We start from the raw sequence: 19,456 nt of genomic DNA on the forward strand, positions 1-19,456 counted from the left end.
TCTCCTGCACCATCTCGCCTTGAACCAAGAATCTGCTCCAGCTCTGCAGATTTGTGACCCAAGAAGCTGTGTGTGGCCGGGGTGCTGCACCCCAGAGCAGGAAGAGAGGGGCTCTGCTGCTTCCCACATTTCCCAGTTAATCTGTTGCCTCCTGCTGGGGCCGTGCCCAGCCAGGGGGGACGTTTCCATTACAGAAGGGAAATAAAGCTCGATCGCTTACACCTGCACCCAGCTCCTACCTCCCTAGGGAGACAGGAAATCCTGTTCTGCTAAAAACACCTCTAGATATTCCTTCCACATTCAGGTAGCTCCAAAAAGGGCAATACATTGTGCCTTTCAAATACCATCTCCCAGCCTTGCCTTAAGGGCTCTGGCAAAAGCAAGCACCATGTCAATGTCAGAAACATGTCAGAAACATAGGGGGGGAAAAAATGTAAGCTGTAAGGAAGCAGATCTTTGGTGCCCATGGCCAGACATCTCCTTAGACCAGAGCACCTGTGCTCTACTTTGCAACTACTCTCAATTTCTAAGAGTATAAGCCACCAGAAAACTAGATCTGTTGTGGCTAGCTGATCTATTGTAACAGCAAATATCCATCCCAATTCTGCTGGCACTATTATATGCTCCAGTAGGACTCGTGCCTCACAGCATATTTACTGGGCTTAAAGTTAATTTAAGAAGCAACAGGATAACATTTTTGGTTGTAATTTGATGACATTTTGATGAGTCACACCATTTTATTTCAAATTTGCATCAGCCTTTATTTTTCCAATTATTTCTAAAAGTGTGCTATGAGTTTTTCAAGCATCTAATTAGTGAGTCTTTGCCCTGAAAAGCTCCAGTCTGAGCCTCTTGATCCTACACATGTACCTGGAGTTTGGCTTCAGCATCATGGCACCAGGTAAGAAAATGGACAAGGGATAGGCAGGAATGGGACAAAACCCAGGACATGTAAAAGAGTATTCTACATGTTGGTTGTTATGATTTTTTTCTTCCCTTTCGTCTGAATTTTCCATTCAGATCTCACCCACTCTCAACGTGGTACAGTGACAGGTGAGTTTTTCCTTGGCAGAGCTGAGAAACTAAAAATCTTAACTTTAAAATGAGAGAGCCCCTTCAGTCATGCTAATGTTACCTAGGGAGGGTGATGTTGGAATACAGCTGGGAATTAATGGCACAGAACTAAAAGTTTTCCGCAAACCACAAAAAAAAAATGCATTGCTGTTGAATTGCTTCATTTCTTTTCTAAGTACGTGAGGCAGAGCTCTCATTGATAAGATCTGAAGAAGAAGAAAAAAAAAAGTTTAGACTTTCTATATTTAGCCATTTCTGCTTTGTGGCACGTTTGCTTGCTAAAAATACCCAACTGCACTTATTGGGGGGCAGAGGGGAATCAGTCTTTCAGCTTTTTTCCACCTGTGGGACCCTTTTTTCAAGCACCACCCCTACATGGCATGTTAGGCAGCCCAATACCTGCAGCAGCTGGCCAGAGCCTCCTCAGCCTGAGGATGTTTGGTGTCCACAACCAGCCCGACCTGGTGGCTGCATCTCTGAAGAAAGCTGCTGCTGCGGGATGGTGCTGCCCACATGCATCAGGGCATGTATCCTTGCTCATTTTTGGACCTGGACCTAGGGACGAGATTGCCGGGGTCAGTTTGTAGATTCAGCTGCCTTTGTGTGTGACTGATCAGGTCACCAGGGCTTCCTGGGACTCATTCTTCCCTTCAGTATAAATAATGTTATTAGTAAGTAACTACCTCCAAGCATGAAGCTTATACCGATTTTATCAGTGTACATGCTGCTGCTGAGAGGTTATTGGTTTAAAGCGCTGAGCCGTACCCTTTCAACGGGACAGGAACCTGAGCCTAAGGCAGAAATTATTCTCATGAAGACGCATAACAGCCAATAAGGATTTGCAAGTGTTACTCTGATCTAGTTCCCTTTTCCTATACAGGAACAAGGCTTGGGAGGTAGCAGGTGCTGTGTCTCGACTCTAGAGAAGCTTTTGACATTTTGACATCTGACTCACGATACTCAAGAAAAGATTGTCTAGATTAACCTAGTGGGTTCATAATAACATTTGGCTAGGAAATCATTTCTGGAAAATAGTTATCATTATTTCAGTGCCAGATGAAAGATGTATTGAGTGGATTCTACAGTTGTTAGCTGGTGGGTCCAGCACTAGGCAGTGTTTCCATTAATGACTTGGATAACAGAATAAAGAGTATACTTGTTAAATCTGCAGATGACATCAAGCTGGGAGGGATTAAACATGCTGGAGGACAGAAATAGAATACGAAACAATCACAGCAAATTGGACAAATGATCTGAGAACACAAGATGAAATTCAACCAGGACATCCTCGTGTAATTAGACTTAAGCAGGAATAATCAAATTCAAAAACACAGAAGAAGGATCGGGCGGCTAGATGGCAATTTTGCAAAAAGGGGTTTGGAAGTTACTGTACGTCACAAGCTGAAAAGGATACAAAAAAGCATCTCACATCCGCAGGATGGCAAGTATCAGATTGGGATGCTAAGAAGGTTAGTCTGACAGACCTGTGATGTGGGTTTTTCCAGGGAGGATTATGTCCAGTGCTGGGTGTCTGACTCTGAGACAGAGGCCAGCTGGAGAGAGGCCAGGAGAGGAGAAGGGGGATGGTCACAAGTTTAGGAACCCTGGCCAACAAGAGCTACAGAACAGAGAGAGGATGTTTAGATAAAGAAGAGATGTCTGGGGGAGGACACGCTGACAGTTTTCAAATATCTGAAAAGCTTCTGCAAGGAAAAGAATAATCTGTTTTCCATGCCCATGGTGAGTAAGAGAGGCAATAAGTTAAACTTCAGCGTGGAAGATTTGGGTTAATCTGTTTAGAATTAGGGAGGCACTGGAATAGATGCTCAGAACTTGGTCGAATATTTTCAAGGGCAAAGGAGGTGCTGCTGAACATGCCTGGGGGAAGGAGATGGGCTCAATGATCTCTCAAAGCCCCTTCCAATCCTGTTTCCTATAGCTTTTTTGATCAGTAGTAGCAAGTTTTAGCAGAAGCTGTTCACAGACCTCTCCATTCCCCCTCCCTTGTATCAGATACTTTTCACAATGAAAAGGGTGAGTTTTGAAGTTCTTACAGAGCAGCAAGACACACACCAGCTACGCAGCTTCAGCAAATCTATGGGCTGTAATCATAGCAGTTTCTAAATATACCATACACACATTTAGGTGCTCTCAACTCTATGTCGAACAGCGCTTGGGACATTAATCTTTCAGGAGCAGGAACACAGGCCTCTCCTAACAAGCCTGCATAACTCTTCCAAGGGGTGGCTACAGAGCCCTGCAGCTCCCTGCATGTGCCTTCCTCGCTCAGTAGCCCCAGCTAGGATAAGCATTTGCATGCCAGGGTCTCCAGTCTGCAAACTTCTCACATGTTAAATCTTAAGTATCTCCCCTGTAAGCAAAGTTCATGGCTAAAACAATTACAGAACCTTAAAACCGGTATCAGTCACAGACTCCAAGTATAGGATCAATGTCATCACACAACACCCGTATTTGAAATCACGTCCCCTTTGCCAGTCTCTTTATGAGGCAGGGAACAGGATAAATCCTTGTCTGAAGATCTAGAGCTGTAGCACAACCCGTTGTGCACGCTGTCATGTTGAAGCACAGAGCACTCCCGTGGAAATGGGAAGGGAGATCCTGCTGGGACCACCATGTCCTGCCGTGCTCCCAGCTGAGCAGCGCCTGGGTTGTGGACGTGCATGCTACCACGAGGAGAAAAAGTGACCACAGGACTGACTGCAGCTAGCAGAAGTAGGACAGACAAGCACATACCCCTTCCTTCTTAAGTGACCGTAAAACATCTGGTGTTGCAGTGATCAGGAGAGCATGAAACACGTGCTTCCACTCTATAGATGTGTCCTCCCATGGTTGTGCTCCCTGTTCAGCCTGTCAGTGATGAAGACAATTAATGCCATTTCTTAGATGAACCATAAAGTCCCAGGCCAGCACCTAGCAAAGTCCAGGAGTAACGTATTTTCATGCTAAAGAGCTTCTGAGAGATGCTGGGCCAGTTATCCCAGCTCCTCCTGTGAGGCCTTGGCTGCTGCAGCGTTTTCCTCTGTGGGAAAAGGCTTTGTCTCCCAAGCAAGGGGCTAATCCTGCAGCACACAGGGTGTCCTTTGCTCCTGGGGATCAAGGGGAAACAGAGGTGAAACCCTTAGGGGCTGCCCAAGAAGAGCACAGAGCCATTTTCTTACGGCACAGAACGAGGTCCCACTGCACCTTGTCTGGGGAGATGGGGTCACCGCAGCATGTTTGTGTGGTGGTGCTTCAGGGATGGGCAGGACTAAGCTTTTCTTACCATCACAGGCACCCGTGAGGCCGAGGCCTTTCTCTGCGGCTGGCCATCCTTCCTCTCCCATCTCTCGCCCACGGCATCTCTGAGTGATGCTCCCAGCGCTGGCTGTGCCCCTGCTGCTTGAGTTAATTACAGTAATTATACCTGCGCTCCTCAGCTCCAGCTCCCTTTTGTTGTCACTTCCTTGCCCGTTCATTTGCAAATCTAATCACTCAGTGGATTTTTTAAAAAGAAAAAGGGTAGGGAGGGCAAAGATACAAATGAAAAAAGAAACTGCAATTCCTGTAGCAAGAACGGGAATTGAGGAGCCATTAAACAGCACCTGGTGTTTTATTTAGTGCTCCTGGGAGGACCGCACGCTGCTCTGACAAGAAGGCCTTTGCTGGGCTCCAGGCACTAGACCAGAGTGGGGAAAAAAGAAAGAATTGCATCAGCCTCCCCCCCTCCTACCAAATTGCCTCCATCAGGGTTCAGAGCAGAGCTGAGGATCCTGCCCGGTGCTCCAGCGTACGCTTGCAGAGGGCAGGAGAGCCTTCTCAGGCAACCCTGATCCTCCGGCAACTTATCTTCTCAGTGCCTGGCCCTACGCATTTCTCAAGCAGGTTTTCTGGGGTCAAGGGGTGCTGCAGTATCAGCTGTGGAAGCAGAAGCCTGCTTTCATGCCTGAGAGCAGAGGCTTTCCAGCAGCGACCCTGAACGAGGAGAGCTGAAAGGGAGTGTGTGGTTCAGGTCACCCGCCTGATAAGGACAGACCTGAGGTCAAGCCTTTGAACAAAGCGGGAAAAAGCGTAACAAGGAAAAAAAAAGAAAAAAAAGAAAAAAAAGAAAAAAAAAGAAAAAAAAGAAAAAAAAGAAAAAAAAGAAAAAAAGAAAAAAAGGAAAAAAGGAAAAAAGGAAAAAAGGAAAAAAGGAAAAAAGGAAAAAAGGAAAAAAGGAAAAAAGGAAAAAAGGAAAAAAGGAAAAAAGGAAAAAAGGAAAAAAGGAAAAAAGGAAAAAAGGAAAAAAGGAAAAAAGGAAAAAGTAAAAAGGAAAAAAGGAAAAAGGAAAAAAGGAAAAAGGAAAAAGGAAAAAAGAAAAAAAGAAAAAAGAAAAAAAGAAAAAAAAAGAAAAAAAAGAAAAAATAAAAAAGAAAAAAAGAAAAAAGAAAAAAAGAAAAAAAGAAAAAAAGAAAAAAAGAAAAAAAGAAAAAAAGAAAAAAGAAAAAAGAAAAAAGAAAAAAGAAAAAAGAAAAAAGAAAAAAAAGAAAAAAAGAAAAAAAAAAAAAAAGAAAAAAGAAAAAAAGAAAAAAAGAAAAAAAGAAAAAAGAAAAAAGAAAAAAAAGAAAAAAAAGAAAAAAAAGAAAAAAAGAAAAAAGAAAAAAAGAAAAAAAGAAAAAAAGAAAAAAAAGAAAAAAGAAAAAAAAGGAGGGGGACAGAAACAGCCTCCTGTTTTCAGGTTTGTGCCTCCCTGTGTGCTGTGCCATACCGCTGTCACAGGGCAGCGAGGTAGGGCAATAGGTTTTGTATACCCAGTACTGCGTACACAAGGCATACCAGTTTCAAGGAGAAAAGTAGAAAATAGAGTTATTTTCATCTTTTAGGGTCAACAGACAGAGACAGTGAAAGAGAGCAAGGGGCAAACAGACTCCCTGGTTTCTTTGCACTGAGCGCAGCAGTTTAATTAGAGTGAACTGAAGCATGTTCACCCCAGCCCTTACACCAGCCTGTCGGTGTAGCCACGCAGTCCTGAGCTTGTTCACGTTATCGTCCTGGACGCCAGAACCGCCCGTAGTGCAATGTTCTGCTACTCAGCTCCAGGGCTGATCTCTCTCATTGCCTGTGCTGGAAAGGCAGCCCGGATAGCTGCAGAAGTCCAGAAGTTTGAGCAGGTGAAAATTCAGCTAATTGCCCAGATTGCTGAGCAAGTTGAAGTGTTAGAAGATACTTTGGCTATAAGGCTGAAAATAGGTGAAGTTTCTCATGATCAGAGCAGACGTTTTTTAATCATCATATGCTTTGTACACAAAATGTTTATTGTTCTGCATATCTGCCTAGGCAAGAAAGCACTTCTAGAGAATGGACAGCAGCAGAAGGTAGACAGAACTTCTGAACATCACGGGCAGAGAGGCAGACAAGGAAACAAGCTGGAAGTGTAAAGTATTCCTATTTTGAGGTAATATCAAAGTGGACTTTTTTTTGTGAAGTGAATACAACACATTCGTTTTAATATAGCAACAACAACAAAGTAATGCCTTGTTTTCAGGCAAGAAATAAGAAGCAAGAGCCCTGCACGGACCTGAGCAACCTGTAACTGCAGCTTAGCAAAGCAGTTTCCAAGTCCTGGAGATGACGTGCTCAGAAGGGTTTTCGATCTCGCAGGAGGCTGATTGCTGGGGGAGGAGAGAAAGGACCTGCAATTCGGTTGATTAAAATAGTGGTCCCAGTATGGTCTGTTCTTCACAGTTGCCAGGAGACTAGAAGGCCGGGATGAACTGCTCAACCTTTTTGTAACAAAAATAGGTGTTTACTTCCACACCGTATGCATCTTGGCCCTCCCCAAGGTTTTGCATTCTCAGTTAGCCCTCCAGAAAAAAAAAAAATCCCACCCCAAATTTGCTACCATAGACTTGTGATGAGGTGGGTTTACCAGTTTCACTAATACACCAATTCTTTCCTGCCCCATGTTCCCGACCCAGTGCCCAACTCCAGGCTCTAGGCTGATCATGCATTAATCCTAACTTTCCTTCCTGGTCTGGAGCCTAGATAAGCAGATCAGTTCCAGTTACTCACCCCGTGGGACATACATCCGAGGCAGAGGCTGGCTGCGTGGCTCAGCTGATGGCTGAGGACACCGAGATGAGCAGCCACTCAAAGGGTATTAATTGGGCATGCGCTACCTGCAGGTGATTTGTGCTGGAAATGGTCACGTTAATGCTTCAGGAAACAGGATTTTAATGTAGCAAACAAGCCAGGCTATCTTAGCAACTTACTACTACATTTTCTGCCTCCCTTTTCCCAGCTGATACAGAAGTAGAAGGAAACATTGAGTATATTGGTGGGAGATGAGTATTGTCTAAAGCACAACCTCAGTATTCAAGTCGCTTTTGGGGACCATCCTCAAGTACACCAGAAAGAAAAAAGAAAGAAAAAAAAAAAAAAAAGACTGCAGTAGAGCTGTTCCAAAGTTAAAAGCCTGAAGATCTCCGTGCTTCTGAAGTGTCTCTGCAGCCCGATTTGGGCCATTTGCTCCAAGAAATGTCTCATCTTTCCTAAAGCCAAGTGCATTAATGAAACTGAGCCAATGCGCCTTTCCTATGGCTTTCTCTTGTCAATCTGCTGCTATAAAAACTGTTTGCCAAGCAATGCTCCTGCCTCTCTAATGCCTTAGTGCCAACATCTCGAGCAGCAGGCAAGGGGCTGCAATAGATGGATGGACAGCAGGCATGACACAGATTTGGAAAGGAAGGATAGAGACCACAGCGAAGGCAGAAGATCACGAAAATAGCGGTAAAATTAGCTCAAAGCTGAAGTCTCTGCCACAGATGCTGTAGCGTGTACTTGGGGGAAGGGAGTTCGAACGCCAAGAGACAGAGGATCCTTGCTCCCATTAACACAGCGGCAATCAGGCAATAGCTGGAAAGAGCCATTCAAACCTCCCTGTGTAGCTGAGTTGTAACACAGCACGTAATTACTCATCACGCTCCTTTCCACAGCCTGCACAGGCTGCCTGCTGGAAGAGCTGTGCTGCGCAGCCATCGCAGCACGACGCGGCCATGTGACTTCTTGGGTGCCCTCCAGACCAGGAAGAAGGGAATTTGGGAGAACCTGCAAGTTGCCTGGTAGATCCTATAATGCAGAGAAGGCTTCCACAGTCTCTGCACCAAGTTCTCTACCTCCTCATCCTCAGGTGGAGAAACGGCATCGTTCACAGGAAAATATAGAATAAGGGCAAGTGGCACAAGTGTCACCAGGAAGACTGCTTTGGTTCTTCGTCTTCAGGCACTTCACCAGACCTGGACTGGACACCAGTCCTGTTGGTGCCCCTTCTCAGCTCCAACACACTCACTCAGTATTGCAAATGAGGCTTCCTAACAAAGCCAGCCACATCCAGGGACTCTGGAAATGGTCACTTGGGAGCACAAGAGCAGGAACACTTTAGTGGAGGATACAAAATTACTGTTATTAGCACTAGAAAGAGGGCCTCGAGTTTCCCACTAACATTTTAAGAGAAGCATTTCTGTTTCAAACGACCTTGACTGGATGTCAAGGACACATTACAAAGGCAGGTCAATCCAGGTGTGAAGCAATGTAGCATAGAGATAGCAGTTGGAAGACTGTCAGAAGCAAAAAATACTTAGAACATGCCCAAGAACCTTAAACCCAGCAAGCTCACTGTGGGACTGCTAAATGAATTGTTTCCTGCAACCTCAGATGCTAATTACTTGTTCATTTTAGTTTTTGTACTTAACATTCTTCTGTCCAAGTTAATTTAATTTAATGCCCCGACACGAACAGACTGCAAGTGCCTTTTTCCTTGAAAGCATTTGCTGCTAGCTGGTACCTAGCCACCACATCACAACAGCATTATTTTAACTCCGAGTGGTTTTTGTCTTACGTATTGTGGACTCGGAAGAAAGACAGAAAAATAGTAGAGATTGTGCCTTCAATCCTTTCTGTCCATAGCTATAACTATCCATCCTTCAACAAAGGCTACTTGGAGGGTTATACAGCCCAGAAGATGCACCACTATATGTTAACTGCACCCAGCAGATGCTTCTCAGACTCATTTCCTGACTCTGCAGTACGGGAGAGGCAGCAATAGAGCCCAAGGGTGCTTTTCTAGCTCATCCTCAATAGTTCCTTTCTGTTTGCAAACTCTTCTTGGATAGCAGCCTCCTAACCTTTGCGTATCCGTCTTGGATATGGTCCCTCTGACACAGTTTATTCCTCAAGCTTCTAGTGGGCCCTTGCAGCCAAGAGAAACATCTGCCCCATGCGTTGCAGCATCTCCAGCCCAGTGGTCACACAGCATCAGGCACAGAGGAGCCCAGGGGATGAAGCACACAACAAGGGTTTTCGGCAGAACCTATAAAAGCCAAGACTTCTGTGATGGGTCTGCACGAGCAAAAGCTGTTATTTAGTTTCTTGATAGCAAAGCAGGTGGTGAATTTACAGAATGACATCTTCTTCCCAAAGCAGCCTTGCCACAAATTTCTGTCACTTCACGAAGGCTCTCTGCTTCCACCTTGATGACGACCTTTGCCACTGATGGGAGGAAAGGAGGACATTTGTCTCAGCAAATAGATGGCTTTGCAGATCCAAAGGCATCCGTGAGGTTATTCAGCAGCTGACATGGGAGGCTTATCAAGAGCATGGGTTATCTCAGCAATAAATACAGCCTGCCACAAGGCTCCATATTAAGAGAAGCCTCTCAGGGTCAGTGGGCTCAGTAGTGTTGTGTCAGTCAGTAAGACCTAGCATTAGACTCAGCACAAATGCCAATTCCTGCTTATTACAACATGGTTTATGTTTTGAGTCTCCCAGAGACTTTTCTACTGCAAGCTGCTCCTCACATGGCCAAACCCCTTCAGAGTCCTGGGAGAGGGAAGGAGAGGTGCCGGTGGGCCAGCAGGCCGCAGTGCTTTGGGTCTGAGCAGTGGCTGGTGCACAGAGCCAAAACTCCCCTCAGTGATATGGCATGAGGAAGAGAACGGGGAGGTGGAGATCACTGCAGAACATGGCACCCCCCAAAAGCCAAAACACTGCTCACGCTTCCTCCCACCCGTCCTCAGCTGCCATCACACACTGTGCCAAGCCACAGCCCACGCCCAAGGCAGGACGAAGCTCCCGTCACGTACTGATTATCAGACCTGCAAGCCCAAGGCGAGATACGCTATTATACACTCAAAAGCTGCCACCACCTCCAGGAGCAGGGCTTTCCCTGGCCACACTTCCCTTGACTTTTTGCCAGACAGAGAGGCAAAGAAACAATTGCCTTCCTCTGGGTCGCCAGGCAAAACAACTGCCTCCTTGGGGCAGCCCCACTGCTCCTGGCTCTGCCCCCTAACCCCTTCTTCCCTCCTGTCTCCACACCACCCACGTTGTACCAACGGAGCTCCTGAAGCCCTCAGCAGGCACACTCCTTACCTCCAGCAAGAGAAAAAGCAGCCACGACCCAGAGCTGCAACCTCATTACAGTTCATAACGAGCTAACGGGAAAATATTTCTGCCTGATTAGAATCCTTAACGAGCTCCTGGCTATTAGGAGCTGGCCTTGTGTTTTGTCCCACTTGTAGTGGTGGGGCAGCTTCTGGCATGCCTTCTGAATCTCCTCCTGCTTGCCTCGCAGGAAGAGACACACACACTCCTCACAAACCCGCACCACAGCCGGACAGCAGCAAGAGAGAAATACTGCTGGTATTAATGTACCAGCCCTTGCTGTAAATCAGGGGTTAAGCTCTTTCCTGCTTGGGAAAGAAACTTTAGTCATCAGCAACGTCACCAAAGACACCACCGAGTCACGCTGCACCCCAGAGAGTGCTGGGGTTTGGGGTTTTAAGATCTCTCAACAGGTGTTTAAAAACAGGACACTGTTTTTCTGTTATAGTCTACATATTAAAAACACACCCCCTCAAGCAATGGATACCGTTAGGCAATCTCACCAGCAGAGGAAAACTGCACAAAATATATTTACAACAATGCATGCAAGGTAAGCATGGGCTGCATTCCTCCCAAGGCAGAAACGCAGGTCAGGCACTGCCACGCTTCTCCCAGAGGTCCTCCCTGTTGGTAGCCTCAGGGGAAGACCAGGATAGGGAACATCCCATCACTCTAAGGAGGCTCCCTGCAGGGCGGGTGTGTGGCATACCTCCAAGGGCACTCTCTGAATCACTCAAGCGTTTTCTTGTCTTCTTTCAGCCTGGGATGCAGACATCCCCAACAGACCTTGTCCCTTGGCAGCCTCCACGTTCCTTCAGCACTGCAGGTCCATGCAGGCAGTACTGGTCAATAGGACACGCCAGCCCCTCTCCACCCCACAACAAAACTCTGAGACTTCACGCCATGGAAGAGTCATAGAATCATAGAAACATTCAGGTTGGAAAATACCTCTAAGATCACCTAGTCCAACCTTTAACCTAGTACTGACAGGTCCACCACTAAACCATGTCGCTAAGTTCCACATCTATACATTTCTCAAAGAAAGACCTCCAGGGATGGTGACTGAAACGTGGAGTCCTCCACATTCAGCTCCTGTCCATTTGTCTCCACCTCAAGGCCCTCCACTTTACCTCTTCCAAATTCTTCAGCCAAGAATTCCCTTGCTGCCCTCCTCATTCTTGACACCTTCTCCAAAAGCCCTGACAGCCACCAGCTCCTCTCATCAAGCTATTCCTCCTCCTTCCACAGTGCCAAGCAATGCCTTGTCTCCAGCTTCACAACAGTCCTTTTTACAGCCATAAGTAAAGCAAGGCAAGGTGCAGAAGGTGGCAGGAGAGGTTCTCCAAGCCCAGCTTACTTTATGACACGACCTCATACTGCAGTGTGCTGAGGCAACAGTCACAGGCAGCATCAGTTTGGGTAGAAGGAAACAAACACTAATTGCTCTGATTAAACGTTTAAGATGGAGCATAAGTTATTGTATTTGTAAAGGCCATCTTTTGAGTTTACCTGCACTTTACTGGAGTGACTGAACTGATCTCAGGAACTGAGATGCCTCATGTGGTCTTGGTGACTCAACTCCAGCCCACAGAACCAAGTGCCCAAGACGATCTGGTGATGTGACTGAGCCCAGTGACTCATATGACCAGGAGGGCTTGGACAGGACATGCTGGTGACCACTCTGACTCAGTCTTTGCCACTGCTGTGTCATAAGAAGTGGCAGGGCCCAGATAGACATAGCCAATTCTTAGTCACTGCCTTGCACTGGTCGTAAAGATTTCAAAGTGCTCGGTAATCACTGAAAAGCAACACAACTGCATTATATGTAAGTATGTGTTTTTGTGTATTAACATAAGAAATGTAAGCTTTCTTGTTAAAAGTTTAGACCTACTATAAAGAGAAGTATGGAGTAGGAGGAAACTTCTCCAGTCGGCAAGTTTTAAGTTTTTTCCATTTATGAGGCTTTTCCACCTTTCCCTGGACCAGCCAGGATGCACTACTTTCAGTAGCTGGAAAGTAGATGGAGCATTTGGTCTTATCTGGCCATGAGGAGTCCATTTCCATGTTGGAAATGGTGGCTTTTAATTATAAATCATATTAATATTTTAATGACTTTTTACCATTCAGACATCACCACAGCTGTGCAATGACAGATACTCAGGGCATTGTAGCCTGTCCTTCCAGCAAAGGAGAACTAGAAGATTCGTACCTGGGAATATTCTAAACATTTTCTCCATTTACACAACCCTGGAGCAGACATGTTAAAGAGACTGCAAGGGCTCTGCTGGAGACCTCAGTCCAGGACAGGTGTGGATTTCCCCTTGAAATATATTAATAAGAGACCAAAGCAGAACAGAGGTGCTTTACAAGGCTCTTTCTCTTTTAGGGCTTCTGTCTAAAACCCCAGTGCCACATCACATCCTTCCACGGCCAAACATAAGGAAAATAACTTGAAAGACTATGTGTAGTGGGATCGTCAACCGGCACATGCCTTAACAATATAAGCACATCCTGTCTCTTGACACTGGCTATACATTTTCAACTGAGGCATTAATACTCAGCACTTGTAATGCTTTTAATCCATGGATTTCAAAGCACTTCTGTGGAAAGAGAGATACTGCGTAGGCTGGCAGGAGCCTAGAGATAACCCAAACCCGTTCAGATTGGGTAATAGTGGCTAATATACTCATTGACCCAGCTGAAGATGTACAGGAAAGTGTCAGCACCCTCTGTCCAACATGCAGTTCGCTTGGTGTGAAGCCCAGAATGGCTTCCCTGGAGTAATGTAGTGTGGAGTTCAAAACCATCTTTATTTGAATACAGTAGTAACACAGAGCTGCCTTCATAAGTTAAATTCTCCTGCTTCTAAGTATAGACTCAAGCAGAATACGTTTGAACCTGTAAGGCATAAAATACCTGCCTGAGCACTTCTCATTGCCTTCCCAGTACAGGCGATGGGGAGAGAGGTCTGTGTTCTCCGTGGTGTAACCATGTGGCTTGGCTTTCTGTGCAGAGGCTGTGCTGTCCCACTGTGGAGACATCCTGGGCAGCTCATTTCCATTGAACGTAGAAATCAGTGACAAAAGGAGGGTGCTGGTGGAGGCTGAGTCCCATCCTGCTGTAGTACACCAGTCCTGTTCTGACCCTCCTAGCCAAGCAACATTACTTCTTTGTCTGTGCTTTTACTTTCCCTTTTGCTTCCACTTGCCCTCCAAACCACATTGTTCTCTCTTAGATTTGTCCACCTTATCCCACTCTGACTGCTGTCCACACTCATAAAGATTAACTCTGCCACTGTCTCTGGGTCCGCTCCTCTGCAGATTACCGTCTCCTGTTCAGAGTGGATAATCCATCAACCAAACAGCCGGCTGCCACCCAAGGGTCTGACGCAGTCCTTTGGCTCTCAGGCTGGAAGGTGTCTCTGGCTGCAGGGTTGGCAGACCATGGAGAAGGCAGTGCACTGTGAGCGACACCAGCACGGGCTGCAGCTCGGTGCTCCCGCTGCCACGTAAATGTGAGCACATATACGCGTGCTCATGGGAGCAGCTCCAACAGCCTCCCAGCAGACGGCTGGAAGAAGAACTTAGGAATGAATTAGCCGCCAGGAGACATCTTGCCTGCTGGGAGTGGGCCGCACTGGGCAGGCTGTTTGCGGAGTGAATGGAGAGCAGGCCCAGATGATCAGGCCACTGTAACATGACATTTAAGAACTCCAGTTTCCTCTGCTTTTCACTATCTTTTCTTTCTCTTCTTTATTTTATTCCTCCCTTGTTAGTCAGGGTTTTTTTATCCCACGAAGCTGCTCCGAGAGGAAGGCATGGCTCTCTGACCCTCTGCTCTATCCCTACTGACAGGTGTTTATTCAAATACTTCTCCAATTTTAACCAAGTCTGAAAGAGAAGGCATAGAGATCCCGGAGATAATGAAAGTCCTTTAGCTTTAGTGGCAGTGGGTGAGTGGATAGAGGCGAGAAGGACTCTGTGAGAGTCCCCACTGTGGGAGAGGTCGCAGTGTAAGCTAAAACACCAAGCACCAGAACTCCCTCCTGGGAGAAGCCACATGGATACCCCAGGCCACAGGAACCATTTCATGGCCCCCACGCTCATGAGGGCACTTGCATTGGCATGGGAAACAGGGAGCTGGCAGGTGATGGAGGCAGGCATGGCTGTCATGGCTGGGCCAGCACTGGGTCCCTGCTCCCATGGCCTTTGGACAGTCAGAGCACACAGCTATCTGGGAGCAGCTGCATTCGTTGCAATGTTTGTTCTCATGTGGTTTCCCTTCCTGGCATTACTGGCTAGCACTGAACCGTGCGTTAAAGTCTGGGACCGCCGTAAGTGTTTAAGAGGCCTATTTATCCCTCAAGAAGGAGAGGGCGTCCTCATTCCTCTTCACACCTGTCCGAAGGAGACTGCATGCCCCATGCTAACAATGCCAGGCCAGCTCCTTGATGAGGCCACGCTGTGCTGCTGATGCTCCTGCTCCCTGTGCGAGACTTCCCACACCCTCTGCAAATAAGCTCGTGCCAGGTCATACCCGTACTACAGCACTGATTTTGCTGGCATGTGAGTGCCAGTCAGTTCCTTCAGAAGCTGCTGAACAATATGAACTAGAATTAATGATGGATGTGACTCCCTCCTGCTCCCCTCAGATCTTCTGTATCTGATTGGGAGACCCCATTTCCCTTCTGAAGGCAGAAGGCAGCCTATGGAAAGGCATTAGCCCTCCTATTCACACTGAAACAACAGCAGTGCCAGTGCACCAAAAATGGAAGGAGTCATATACCTTCTTCTTCTAAAAACAGAAGGGCCAGGATGCTTTCCAAAACTAGAAACAAACTTAAGATCAAGGCTGGCATTTCACGGATTGTTGCCAATTAACTTAATGAATAAAATTCTCCTTTTCATTGGCACCCTGTGCATGCAGGAGAGGAGCTGGATTGTTCTCCTGCCCCAGTTCTGGGTAGTAATTTTTCCTGCATTCACTAGGAGACAGCTGTCTGTTTTCATGCCCGCAGCGTAAGCTGGTGTTGAAGTTGCATCTGTGAAGGAGCCGCTGTGCTCCCTATCCTGGGGGCTATTTCAGGGCAAAAATGCCTGTTAACTGCTTACACTGAAGCACACACTTGACAAAAACATGAGGAAAGCACGTAAGGATGCACCACACTCCACGTCTCTCATCTGCTGAGGCCATGCCCAGCATGCTGGGTACGTACATGGCTGCCTGGGGCTCAGCGGCGTCTCGGGGCCAGGCAGCAGCCGCTCACCAACCCCTGCCCGGAGCTGCGAAATAAAATGGAGTGAGCTTCCAAACCCCCTAGCAAAGAAAAAGCTTAAAAATATATATATATATAACAGGAAAGTTGGGTGCGGTATGTGTTTCATGGCGTATGGCTGACTGGAAACAAAAACAAAATCCCTGAAAACTTAAGAGACAACAAGAACAAAAGGTGGGAGAAAACCACAAAAGCGAGCATGAGGCAGTGAGGAGAGGGGCTCTGTGTATTGATGTTTGAGACGGGCTCTTTAAAAGGGAAGATAATGACACTGAAAATTATTCTGAGCTTTTCAAAGGCATAAATGACCAAACTGCCTCCTGACTCCTGAATTACATTATCCAGAAAGAACTTAATAGCATGTTATTATCGCTTCTCCTCACTGACAGGATTTCGGCACAGAAAAGACAAACAAGAAGCGCATTCATAATCGCAGCCATGCTCACCTCTGCGCGGCGCCGACGGACGGGGCCACTCGTCCCAGGCGAGCACTGCAGCGGGAGGCCAGGCGAGGCCGTCGGCCCTAATCCAGCACCAAGGCCATGAAGCTGCCTTGGTTGCTGCCAGGGGGACACACTGTGTGTCCCGGAGGGCAGCCCACCTGCGGAGCCTGCTGCCGTGAGGGCGGGCAGAGGTGGACAGTGAGGCTCAGCGAGCCCACCAGGCCCACCCTGCCTGAGTCACTGGGCCTGGCAGGAACAGGGCTGAAGGGCAAATGGCAGGGCACAGGCCCCTGCCAGCGCCTGGCACTGCACATTCAGCTGTCCGTCCTGTCCTCATCTTTAGTGACTCTTATTCTCTGGGCATGCCACTGGAAAGTCATCTACAATTTACCCAGGGCTAAACTCTTCTCCCATAAAACTGACTGTTCAGCCTGCCTGCAGTTAGCAGTGCTACAACACTTAGCTGACTGCCCACACCACATAAATCAATCTGCTTTCCTCCCTCTGCTGGTCCAGCTCACACTTGTGGTTTAGGTGTGTTGCTACACCAAAATCAATCCCCAGCCCATGCCACCTCATTGCTCAGGCCTCCGTGCTTTCTGTTGCAGAGCTGCTGTTTCAGTGCTGATCTTCTGCAAATGGTGGCTATGTCGGCTGGCTCTCCCTGCTTCACTTCTGCTCAAATTTATCTGTTGGGCCCATGTTGGAGAGGAGCAAATGCAGTCCCAGTGCAGACCGGGCGCAGCGCAGGCAGCCAGCCACATGATATATGCATCTTATATTGCCGGGTGTTCCTTTCAGCCTTATCAGCATGATGGATAGTTTAAGCCTGCTGAAGGACAAGACAGTAATAACAATGACCGTGATTACTATTTATCATACTTTCTTTAAGAGCAATATTATATCACCAGACTTCATGCATGTCACTTTGTTTATTAGCTACCATTTAGTAATCTCTTCTGTCTTTGGTTTATTAAAGTCAGAGGCACTATTAGGCAGTCAGCTGAGAGGACAGCAGGTTCCTGTGGCCAAGCACCACAGCCGACAGTCCCCAGGGACAGCCACCCTGGAAAGGCATTTGCTTGCTTGCTTATATCCACTCTGAGCCTGCGACTGCAGGGCTGTAAACTGCCGGCAGCTGACCTGGTGCATGCAGACACGTCCTGCGAGGTTAGACCTAATTCTTGTTCCCTTCTTTGCAGTGTTCTGGTTATAGGAAGGGGGGGGTTGTGAGCATTGTTTATGCTCATATTTATCAGAGTGGAGGAAAGTAGCCTCAGCAAAGAATCTGAATCAAATGAGAATTAATAGAATAAAATAAATTTAAAAAAAAAAAAAATCCAAAGCTTCTCCTTACTCCATATTGCTTGTGCAGGCTGAAAGAGCAGTTTTCACCAGAACACCAAAAATCAAAATACCTGGGTTACAGCAAGCTGGGTCGAGATGGAAGCTGTGCAAAGACCACAGCCAGTGGTCTGACACTGTCACTGATCTGAAGTGCCATGGAGGACTGAAAACAGAGGGAAGCTCTCCAGGTCACACAAGCCAACCCAGAAAGGCTGTTCCCCTTTGAAAACGTCACCTTGAGCTGCACTCAGGCTCCTGCAGGAGGCTGGTGCTGCCGAGTGTGTCACAGGTTCAGTGGAAGCAGCACAGATAAGTGCACAATCATCTCCTGCCTGAGCTGCAGCTTGCAGGGCTCCTTCAAGCTTAGCCGAGGGCAAACACACTGCAGTGATCCCTGAAGATGACAGAGCCTTGGATCGCTACCCCTCGGAGAACTGGCTGCAGCCTCCCAAGGATCCAAGGCCAGGCAGGGAAGGCCTCTCGGCTGGGTGCAGCTCCTGACAGAACAAGACCAAATGCCCTCAGCCAGAGAAATACCTAATGCTTTCTCCATAGGCCCCAATTCCCATTACACAAAGGTCACTTCACAGCTCTCTAGCTCGCTCAAGCAGCTTTCATCTGTATGCAAGCAGAATTTACTCCTGCTTTAAAGCCTGAGGCGGCCCTGGTGTGAACGAAAGGGCCCACAGCAGGATCCCAGAGAGCAGCACGCAGCCCCTGCACATGAAAGCACCACAACACGTGGGTTTTACCCAGGAAGGAACTGAGAAGTTCCTGGCTGATTCACGCTGCAAGGTGGGCTACCCAGCCTGGCTTTTGGCCAGGACACCCAAGCTCACAGCCCTGGTCTGCAAGTGAAATAGCTGGCAAGCATTGGCCTGGGCATCGCTTCAGAGCAAAGATAAACCCTGTGTGGGGAAGTTCTTCCCTGTGTCCCATCTAACTGTCCAAGCCATAACTTGTGGCCATCAGCCCTTGTTTGGCTCTATTGTCTCTCTAACTCCCTACCAGAATTGCTGGCCGTTATCAGATCATCCCTTCGCTGCTTCTTTGCCAGCCTAAACAAGCCCATCTCCCTTGCAGGCTATGGGTGGTAGGTCCTCGCCATGCCACTAGCCCTCCATCAGATGCAGCCCAGTTTATCAGCATCCCTCTCGACCTGAGAGACCCAAAAGAAGGTGCTGGTTCAGGTGAGGACTCACCAGCACCAAGCAGAGGAGGACAAGCAGCCTCACCAGCCACACTCCTGATGTAGCTTTCATCAGCCCCAGTGAGAGCACACTGTGAGCTCATGTTTGTGTGGGGTCCACCACAACCCTTCCTTGCTCCTTTTCGGCAGGGCCGTGACTTTGCTGGTAGGTTTTCTTCTCAACAGAAAGGTCCTAGTGACACTTCCCAGAGTAAGAAGTCAGGAGGCTTTGTTGTCACCCCTACGACACTTGGGAAGGATGATTTTTCTCAGGAGGGTAATTTATGAATTACTAATGCCACTCTCCCACTGTCCAGCTCTTTTACAGTCCTGGGCAGATTTTGAGCAACTCCTGGAGCACCGAGGATGACCCCGGCCCCCAGGCACCTTGGTGGGGCTGATGGAGGGCCAGCCCCACGCCAGCAGGAGCAAGACAGACAAGAAGGCTGCCCTGCCGTGCCAGGCCAACTCAGCCCCGCACCACGGGGAGCCGAGGCAGGCCCAGCATCCCTTCCCAACTGGGGGCTTCACATGTGCCAGCCCATCATCCCCAGCAAGAGACAGCTGCTGGCTGACCAGCTGGAACAAAAAGCTTAGAAAAGCCCATGAGTCCCATCTGGGGGAGGGAGAGAAACAGCCACATGAAAGCTCCACGGAGACGGAGCCAAAAAAAGGCTCTGAGATGCCTGCAAAGGGCTGCGCTTCACTCAG

At 47.7% G+C, this 19,456-nt stretch overlaps 1 long non-coding RNA gene across 1 annotated transcript in view; it reads right to left on the minus strand.

Annotated features, from left to right (window-relative positions):
- The window catches only part of LOC121071128, a 33,061-nt gene extending 14,101 nt beyond the window's left edge, over positions 1-18,960 (minus strand). The window contains exon 1 of the long non-coding RNA XR_005820397.1: positions 16,213-18,960. This is a non-coding gene — a long non-coding RNA (uncharacterized LOC121071128). The remainder of the gene's footprint in view (positions 1-16,212) is intronic.
- Between the last annotated feature and the right edge of the window lie 496 nt (positions 18,961-19,456).

This window comes from Cygnus olor, chromosome 5, assembly GCF_009769625.2.
Source record: "Cygnus olor isolate bCygOlo1 chromosome 5, bCygOlo1.pri.v2, whole genome shotgun sequence".
Classification (NCBI taxonomy): Eukaryota; Metazoa; Chordata; class Aves; order Anseriformes; family Anatidae; genus Cygnus; species Cygnus olor.